We start from the raw sequence: 10,221 nt of genomic DNA, 5'->3' as shown, positions 1-10,221 counted from the left end.
CCCAAGAATTGTTCACTGAATTAAGTAGAGAGTATTAACTACATTTTCAACTTCAGCATCTGTACAAATATTTTGTTGATAGCATATATGAAAAATTCAAGTATATCAAAGATTTGGGAGACCTATTCAGAGATGGTTCAAATTTCATTTGCATTTACAAGGCAGAGAATGTGATAGAAGGCCATTCCCAGTCATAGTGTGCTCTAACACACATCCATAGCGTGCTCTGGAATGATTGTGATAAGGCATAAGAAATGTCAGGAAGTGGGGTCAGAAATGACTCCTGGGAAGATTCTGAATGATCTTGAATTCTCTGTTAAATATCTTGAACATTACCGTAGACAGTATAAGAAACCATACAGCGCTCCTTGGCCTTTCGGCTAAGATCAAGTGTAGTATCTGTTCTTATCAGAAACTATACAAATGTTTTGGTTGAGTAACATGATTTGTTACATACATTTTAGAAAGAGAATATTTGTGAGAAAGGTGTGGAAAGTGCATTTTAGAGATAACAAGAAAATGGAAGACATATAAGAAATTCATTGCAATTATCTAGCCAATGGAAGATAAACTGGTGCAGAAGCAATGGATTGAAGGTTAGAAGGAAGAAGCTACAAGTATGAAGTCCTTCAGGAAGTTTGGTGATGAGTGAAAGGAGAAATGCATAATGTAGCCAGTGTGGGTGGCACAGAATGATGACATGGGACCTGTAGACTGAAGAATTGAGGATACTGTAGACTAAGCAAAGGAGCAAGTACAAATGAAGCAAATAAAACTTTAAGAGGAGAAGGGGATAAACATATAGGTAAGTTCTTAGGGGTTGGGAGAGGAGCAGATGGACTCATGTCTTATAATGAAGGAACCCATAGAACAGTTACTGGGAGAGTCACAGAAATCAACAAGCATGGTTGTCTGGTTTCTGTGGTCTCAAAAACTGAAAGCAATAAGTAAGAGCAGAAGCTGTTGCTGCTGAAGGCAAGTGGTCCTGGTTGTTAAGTGAAATGAAAGCGTTTACTAAATATCAGCCAAGTGTCAGACCAACTAAAGTGGCAGATATGCAACAATGAAAAGTCCGATTTCTTCTTCTCCAGAGGACAAAGTTACTTAAATGATTTCAAAAACAAAAACAAACAAAAACAAAACAAACAAACAAACAAAAGATGATTGATAGGCAGCAGAAAAAGAGTCATAAAAATCTGAAATGGAGCACCTGGGTGGCTCAGTCAGTTGAGCCTCTGACTTCGGCTCAGGTCATGATCTCACAGTCCGTGAGTTTGAGCCCCGCATCGGGCTCTGTGCTGACAGCTCAGAGCCTGGAGCCTACTTCAGATTGTGTCTTCCCCTCTCTCTCTCTGCCCCTCCCCTGTTTGTGCTTTGTCTCTCTCTCAAAAATAAACATTAAAAAAAATTAAAAATCTGAAACAGATGAAAAAATGGCAGTTCCATGAAACATAATCCCATGGGGGAAAGCTATCTGTGGTTAATACCAAATATTAATAATTGGTCTTCCCTAGTGTTGAGAGTGTAGTCATGTGTGTGGTAAATTTTGCAAAGATTTCTACACAAAATTATTAGGGATTTTACCTTCTTGATACTTAAACATCAATGCTTCAGCAAATCAGAAGACTTGGTTTTCCAAAATGATTCCGTTTCTAATAATTACGTGAGCCTAGGTCCTAGCATTTTCTCCAGAAATCTCAAATTGGCAGCACTTGGGCAAGATCCAGTTGTGTTTTGGTTCTGTCAGCAGACACAATATTTTTAAAGAATTTTAATTCGTTACAATCAATATACAAAGAATTCTGAATAAGTAATGAAGCGCTTGGCTTATCTTAAAAAAAATGGAAGATGTGGCAGCTATAGAGCATGTATATTACATGTCAAAACTGACTGGAGCTGAGTATTGGCTTTTCCCTTCAGGCTAGGCTTGAACTTTCAGGAAGGCTACAGTCCCCACAATACTTTATTTTCCTTAAACCTGGACCTACCTTCAGTACACATGTAATCTGATTGGTTACCACAGCCATTTCATTTTGTGACTTGTGAAAAAGTAGGTGCCATGTAGATACCAATTCACTTTGCATAAATTGTGGCTAATTGTTACAATTTATAATTGGATTCAGCATGACTATTAATATTTTACAGATTCAGAAACTACTGAGACAAGTTAAGACTGTAAATCCTTATTAAAGTTACCGCTAGTTCGTAGGACTGCTGAGTTTCCCGTTACATCGCACGGACTTACATACGATAACCATGTTTAGTGGTGGCAAATGGTAAGCAATAAATATAAGGAGTATTATTTTTCATACGTTAATGAAATTTTAATTAACCTATCCCAAATGTCACTTTAGGTATTTGTTCAAGATGTTTTTGATAAGAAGGGACACTGGTGTGCCTCTAGGAAAAAAATAAATACTTATCATGAACCACTTAACCAGTACATGGCAGAGGTAAGCTGCACAAACACGGAATAATCGCTACACATTACAACATCCTCATTTCCTGTTATCATGCTCTAAATCAAGCTAAGTGGAAGTGCTCCTTGGAATATGTGGTACAAATATTGGATGGAGAAACTACTTCTAATCATCATGGCTTCTCAGAATTCAAATCCTTTTTAGGTATTTTAAACCACAGAATTACCATATCATGGAGGAACTAGGTTTAAATAGCGAGTGATAACCCATTTCAGATATCCGACTGCCTGTACTTCTTGTCTTCCATTTAAGAAGCAAGGTAATATTTTTCACTTATCCTTTTTGTTATTCTACATGCATTATAATATTGTAAAATCTAATAACATAGTTCTAAAAAATATTTTTAAAGAAATTAATGTCAGTGTACTTTAAGGTCCTTTGAGAAATTGTTTTAGGACATAAGCTACTGATTTAGCTACTTTTCAGTGCTTCTGGGTACAATTAATGTATAGACACCGTAAAATGCTTATTATACTACTCTATCTTATTACGAAGTGCCAAAGTCTTATTTTAAGAGCTAGGTCATCATAATGAGGTTTTTGGAAATCCAGGGTACTGTGTATTTAAGATGTGGACTCCTGGATCACTTCTTTCATGTGTTAATCAGACACAGTAACCCAACATAGCTGCTCTGGAGACCAGAGATAATATTTGCAATGTAACTACTACAATGTCTGGCATATAGCAGGTATTTAGTAACTGCAACAATTTCTATGTTTCTCATTTATCAATATGCTAAAAACATTACTTTAACTCTCAGCATCTACGTTCCAATTTCTTTTATCCCTGGAGAACCAAATGTCTAAGTAAAATTGAAGTAAGCTGTTATAAAATAAATTTATTTCATATTTTAAGAGGCAAAATGATGTTTATAATATTATAAAGCATTATCACTATGAAATGCTTCTAAAATGAACATCCTATGCATCATCTTGTAACAGTAAACAAATATACCTGATATTCTTAGTAAAAATGAGAAATTAATTAGAAATTTAGGCAATGTAAATCCTAGGACAGAGTAATGCCTATATGTACACAATCCCCAGAAGTGCATAGGTAAAGATCACCAGCAAATTTAATACTATTTGAGTAAAACAAAATCTTACTCTTTAAAAATGATCAATTTAATGTGTTGATCTAGACAGTAAGACACTGTTATATATAAACAATGCATTAGAATAATTATTTCACTTTTCAGTTCTTTGTTTAACAAATAGGAAAGTGAAGTTGATATGTAGTCAGCAAACCTTATGGACTAACACATAGTCATGGTATTAGAGATTGAGCTGGAAGGGATTACAGAAATCAGTCTTATTAGCAGTTTCTCTTTTGCTACATATATGAGATGCAGTGATGTTTAATGATTTATTCAAGCTTCAGCAGCCTGTCTCAGACTGGGAGACACCCAGACCTCCTTGCACCCATCACAATATTATTTCCACCTGCTACTTCTCATGAAGGAGCCAGACTGCATGTTTTGATGCACCTGATATCTTTTTAAACATGAGTTTGTCTTCTATTTTACAGTTCTGATAGTCCTTGTCCACAAGATTGAGGAAGAGTTATAAATAAATGGCCTGATTGAGTGTACTTATTTTTCATCACTGTATCTTCATGTCTGATATGTTGTATGTAGCAACTAGTCATTGAATGAGTAAGTTAGTAAACTAACCAATTACATATAGGGCAAAAAAAAAAAACCCTACTAACTTGCTATACCCAAAAAGGAACTTCGACATTTTAGAAACCAAGATTTCACATTATATTCTGTTAATAAAATTTCTCTTTATAAAGAATTTGTCATATTCATATCCATGTGTTTCTCAAGTGAATCTGCTTTTATCAAAGTTTTCATTAGACTTTCCTAATTGCCTGGAACAAAGCTAAATTAATGTACAATTATTGAGAAAATGTGTAATTTTTCAGGAGAATAAAACTTATTAACTTGCTATATACCTATTTTACAGAACTAAGTAAACATGAAGTTCTTCCTTCTTACCTGCCTTTTGGCTACTGCTCTTGCAAAGCATGTAAGTATAATGACATGTTTATGATTATCTATTCTTATTTAAATATAAGAAGAGTGAATCTTTTATGCAGACGATGGCAAGGGTAGGGAGCAAGAAATAGAGACAAGTGTGTGACTTTTAAAACCTATAATCAGAGGTTTCATTGGCCTTGCCTTATACAAGGTATCAAGGTGGACAAAAACACTTTTTATAAAGTACTCTCCTTATAGGATGAAGGAGATGTTAGCTATAGGTTAAAAGGCATGAACTTCCTCCCATATCTGCTTGAATGTACTGGGGAACATTTTTTGACTCCAAGAACCGCTTCCTAAAAGTAAGAAATATATTGAGATGAAACAAGGATACCTTGAAAAGTGTAGGAAAGCCACAGAGAAAATGTAGACTCAAAAACCATCTGTCAAGGAAGAGTCAGAATTTCACTATTCTTGGTTACAGTAGTTCAGAATCTGTTTAGACAGGAAACAGTGATGTGTTAAAGAGTGGTTCTCTTTGAAAATCACTGCCAAATAACTTACTGCAAAATAATCCCTTAACTTCTCAAGGCATCGTATTCTTCCAGTGAGAATATAGTAAATATACCACAAAATGATACAGTGGACTAGATATGTCATGTCAATGAAGTGCTTTGAAAACACACACGTGGAATCTACTAAATTCCTCAGAAGTAACTGATTTTTTCCTTTCCCTTCTACCCCCACTGTCAATCCCTCTTCCATACCCAATATCTCCCTCCCCACAATTGCACCATACCTTAAGGGGATCAGAATTCTCTGCATCCTCTGTTTCCTATCTCACATATATATCTTGAAGAGTTTTTTTGTTATTTCTTAAATTCAAAGCCAATTCGGGAGCAAAATTAGGGTAAGAATTCCATTTAGGTAAATAGAAAAAAATAATCATAATAACACTTCAATGAGCAATCTTACACCAAGTTTGATTATTTCTTCTGCCTATAATCTACTAGTCTTAGCCACACTTCTCCCTTTCTCTCTAAGTCAGTAATTGTCCTCAAACTTTCCTTTAAGATTAATTAAATCTAGGGGCGCCTGGGTGGCGCAGTCGGTTAAGCGTCCGACTTCAGCTCAGGTCACGATCTCGTGGTCCGTGAGTTCGAGCCCCGCGTCAGGCTCTGGGCTGATGGCTCGGAGCCTGGAGCCTGTTTCCGATTCTGTGTCTCCCTCTCTCTCTGCCCCTCCCCCGTTCATGCTCTGTCTCTCTCTGTCCCAACAATAAATAAAAAACGTTGAAAAAAAAATTAAAAAAAAAAAAAAGATTAATTAAATCTAGAAATCAACATTAAATAAAATATAATATCATGGTGTTATAACATTTTAATATTCTGTAGCACATCTACATTTGTATTTTAGGCTGTGACAGGATTAATACTTAAAAACCAAGAACCCAATCATTTCCTAAAAGTAAGAAATATGTTAAGCCATAACAATGACTTATTTGATGTATAAAATGATTTATCTATTAATATTATGGGAAACATCCCACTAAACCCTAAGCATTCCCAGAAATGGATTTCTAGAAGCTCCATATCCCCAAAACAAGAACAACAACAAGACAGATTTTCACTTTAAAATAACCAATAAAACTGAAATTTGTTTTTTTTTTTTAATGCAAAAGATGGAACATCACTCCTCCAGTGAGGTAAGACACTTTAATAAAACATAAAATCCTTTCACCTAGTCAAAACATAAATGCACTGAACTTGTAAGTATTTACAATATTTTTTTTACCAATAAGACTACAACTATAGTGCCAGAAAAAAAATTGGAAGTGCAACCATAAAAAAAAAAAAAAAAAAAAGAGATGAATAAAGACCAAGACCAAAGCTCTATAAATTCTAACTACCAAGATTAAATTTCTGGGTTTTTCCTAAGTTGTCTCAATATTAATGATATTCGCTCAGAAGTCACGATAAACACTGTATATTTTGTGAATCCACTTTATGTTTCTGCAATAAAGACTCATGTTTTTCTGGATCCATATTAAGTGCTAATTTCCAAATGACTCTATCCATAGGTGCATAACAGGTGTCCACAGAATTTTCAATGTTACTAAAGGATTTTCTTGTCTCCTGTGATATATTTTGTCTCTTTAAAAAATACCAAAGAAAAAGTAATGAAAATAAAAGAAAATTGGAAATTGTACAGTGAAAATAGAAAATCTTCTCTTTTCTTCTCTGTGGATGATATTTAGGAAAGTTTTTGATTCAGCTATTCATAACTGAAAATAGTGTGGAATGAGCTCATTATCTGAAATATAGTAAGTTAATTACATACAGGGAGTGAAACTTTGATCAATTTTGTTCTTTAACCTAGGCAGAGATTCAATGTTATCTACCTAATGGTTGTTGATTGACAATTTATTGCTAGTATGAATATAATCTAGGTAAGTAAGTCATATTGTTTTTCTCTTTCTAAGGAATCTACCAGCATCTCCCAAGAAGTAAGTCCTAACTTAAATTACATATAATTTTACTTTTTTATTTAATCAACACTATAAAAGAAGTTATTTGTTCTGTAGAAATTTAAACAGGAAAAGAAAGTGTTCATTCATCCCAGTAAGGTAAAGTTTAATTTTTTAATCTATTACTCCTGATTGATGAGGTATCTTTTTCTCTCAAACATAGGTCATTTTCTCATTAACTCATAATGAGTATTATTTTTAATTATAATTGTAAAAATGGCGAGGCTTTCCATTGCTTTACCAAAATGCTGTGGACTAACATGAAAGGGATAGTAGGAAAAGATTTGTGGGCTAGAACGTGCAAGACATGCTATTAAAGCAGAATATTTTTGAGTTTCTTTTTAATGGTCCATCATCTTTACCTTTCTTCCCTAATTCTGTACACTTTGTTTACGAAGTTGATTTTTCTTGATATCACATTATGACCAAGAATATTATACTTCATTTCAGTAAATGCGATCTTTCTTGGTATTGTTTTCTTTTTGGGAGGAGACATTTGTCCCACATCCTGTGAAGTATATATTGATTTCACATCTGTAGGACAATGTGAAGCAAAAATATTATATTATTTTGAAAAAAAAAAAACATTGACATTAACCTAGATTTGGAAAACATATTCCAAGTGAATGAAATTTGAAAACCAAGATTTTTTAAAAGAATGACACTAAAATTGCACCCTCTTACCCTAATTCTACGAATAATTAAATTGGAGGAAATATATTTTTGCATGGATCAACTAATACACTGATTTCCACATTCTGTGAGGAATGGAGGACTTATCTTTTAATGGTTTTCATTCCTAAAAGCTTCAAACTTAACATTCACCTTTCTCTTTTTTTTTTTTTTTTTTAAACTATTCTCTCTTCTTTAAATGTTTGTTTGTTTATTTATTTTTGAGAGAGAGTGTGTGTGAGTGGCGGGGGGAGGGGGCAGGAGAGAGGGACAGAGGATCTAAAGTGGGCTCTGCACTGACAGCAGCGAGCCTGATGTGGGGCTCAAAACCACAACCCATGACATCATGACCTGAACCGAAGTTGGACACTCAACCGACTGAGCCACCCAGGCACCCCTAACATTTTCTTTTTTAAAAGCTATTTCCTATTGTAATATTTTCTTGAAATTGACTCATTTAATCTTAAATGAATTTATCATAGAAGCATATATATATTTACTTCCAAGACAAATGTTAGTTGACCTGATATATTTTTTACAATTCAGAATGAAATAAATAGTGACTACTAAAATGAAAAAAAAAAAGTTTATCCATGCATTGCCTAAATTAATCTTGTGTGTTCATTCATTCTTTTGGCCAATTCACTGAACAAGAACTATGTCTCAAACACTAGTTTAGTCTGTAGGGATACAATAATAAATAGAACATTCTCTGGAGATACAATACATACAATAAATATGACAATAAATACTGCTGATTGTATGTTTGTCACCAAATGGGAAATTCTAATATAATTCATACAAAACCCATACAATTAAAATGAATCTATTTAACATTTCTTTTTATGGAAGAGGAATTTTTCCCTTTATGATCAGGATAAAATGTTTATAAACAATGCTGTGGAGATAAAAAATATAATTATTTTTCTTCTCTCTTCAAGGAAATCACAAGAAACATAAATGAATTGGGAATATCTGTAAGTATCCTCTTTTAATAAAACTGGAAAGAGATATATAAGTTCTTAAAAATGACAATTTTTCCCTGCTCACCTTAGTAGTATCCACCTAAATTGGTCCATATTCTTTTGAGACACTTCCATTTAATCACAAGATCATTTTTATCTCTTCCACTTGTTTTCCAAAGGTGATTAATAATGAGCAACCATGAACCTGGTTTTATTGCTGTTATGTTAATCCTTTTAACTTATCATATTAATGACCATCTAGGTGATATGAGAAATATCCCCAATAACTACTAATATTCAAGAATAATCCTGAGGATTTCTTATGGTGGCTGGATTTTGATATTTATTATTATATTTCAAGGAATATTCTAGCAGGTCATCTAGTGAAGTAAGAGCCCTTTTCTTTTAACATCAAATAGCAAGTTCATCAAGAAATACCAGATTTCCAGCAAAGTGTGCATTAACTTATTAAAGTCACAAATAGGGTAAACAATGGAGAAATCACTTACCCAAATGGATTGAAAGTGGCTATCTACACCACAATGTACATTGGTGCCTTTCATAGAGGCATCAGATATCTGACTCCAGAGAAAAGTGCATTTTAAATCAAGCTTGTGTCACATCAAGAGCCTACCATTTGCCTTCAACATAGTTTTATCCTGAAAAGCTTCTCAATATTGCTTAGTGCAGTAGTTCTCAAAGTGTTACTTCTCAACTAGCAGGATCAGAATCGCCCAGGCATTGTTCTGATATACTTTAAATTTGAGAACCTCTTGTCTAAAGGGGGTGATTAAGGGAAGGCATTAAGATGTGTGGGTCACTGGTTTCAGAAATAACTCATATGGTAGAAATATCCAAGCAAAAAGCATAATGTGAAAACATGCCCGGGAAAATAAGAGGCCTACTTGTGGCCCTGAGCCCTGTGGCCTGAGGCCCATCCTGAAATCTTTCTACATATGTCTAGGAAGCATGTTTTACTCTTTCCTAAACTGCAAATTGGTAACTCAAATGGAGAGCCAATGGTCACTTATAAATAACTTTATATCTTCTAGAAAGAAAGTGTAGGATTTACTTTGCCACACACCTCACTAGGCCTACTTTGCAATTTTCATTTTTTTTTTTTTTGTCACTTACATTCATTCTAGGGCCTTGATATTGTATGAATAATGTAGAATTGTTGAAAATTTTGAAATGAAACATACTTTCAGTTGCATGCTATGAGTTTGACACAAAGCAAGGGCTCTGATGATGAATGTTTTAATTTATTGAATTCATGATACAAACGGTATATTTCTCAGTAGCGGTGGCATGGGCCCCAAATATTCCAATAAATTGACCCTTACCACTCTAGTACAACTCTAAGGTGAAGTCATGCAGTTACAGTAGTTCTTCTCTTCTTCCCCTAAGGAGTCTGCTGAAGTTCTCACAGAGGTAAGCAACGTTCATTCAAACAAAATGGATTTATGTCACTTAGCAGTGTTTTCTTTTTGTGAATTTTTATAGCAAGTGCTTTTGTTTTCCTAACAGAAAGTTAAGCCCACTGTGGAAAAGAAGATCTACCTACAGCAACTGGTAAATTTCTCATGCAAATCACAG

At 34.1% G+C, this 10,221-nt stretch overlaps 1 long non-coding RNA gene and 1 pseudogene across 1 annotated transcript; both read left to right on the top strand.

Annotated features, from left to right (window-relative positions):
• Positions 1 to 360: 360 nt before the first annotated feature.
• Positions 361 to 477, top strand: LOC122218869 (annotated as a pseudogene).
• A 6,466-nt stretch (positions 478 to 6,943) lies between these two features.
• Positions 6,944 to 10,056, top strand: LOC122217125. The gene is made up of 3 exons (XR_006201295.1): positions 6,944 to 6,967; positions 8,602 to 8,637; positions 10,033 to 10,056. It is a non-coding gene; the product is annotated as an uncharacterized LOC122217125 (long non-coding RNA).
• Positions 10,057 to 10,221: the final 165 nt, after the last annotated feature.

Source organism: Panthera leo, chromosome B1 (assembly GCF_018350215.1).
Source record: "Panthera leo isolate Ple1 chromosome B1, P.leo_Ple1_pat1.1, whole genome shotgun sequence".
Classification (NCBI taxonomy): domain Eukaryota; kingdom Metazoa; phylum Chordata; class Mammalia; order Carnivora; family Felidae; genus Panthera; species Panthera leo.
The sequence above is the reverse complement of the archived record's forward strand: the minus strand, read 5'-3'. Positions and strand labels throughout refer to the sequence as shown.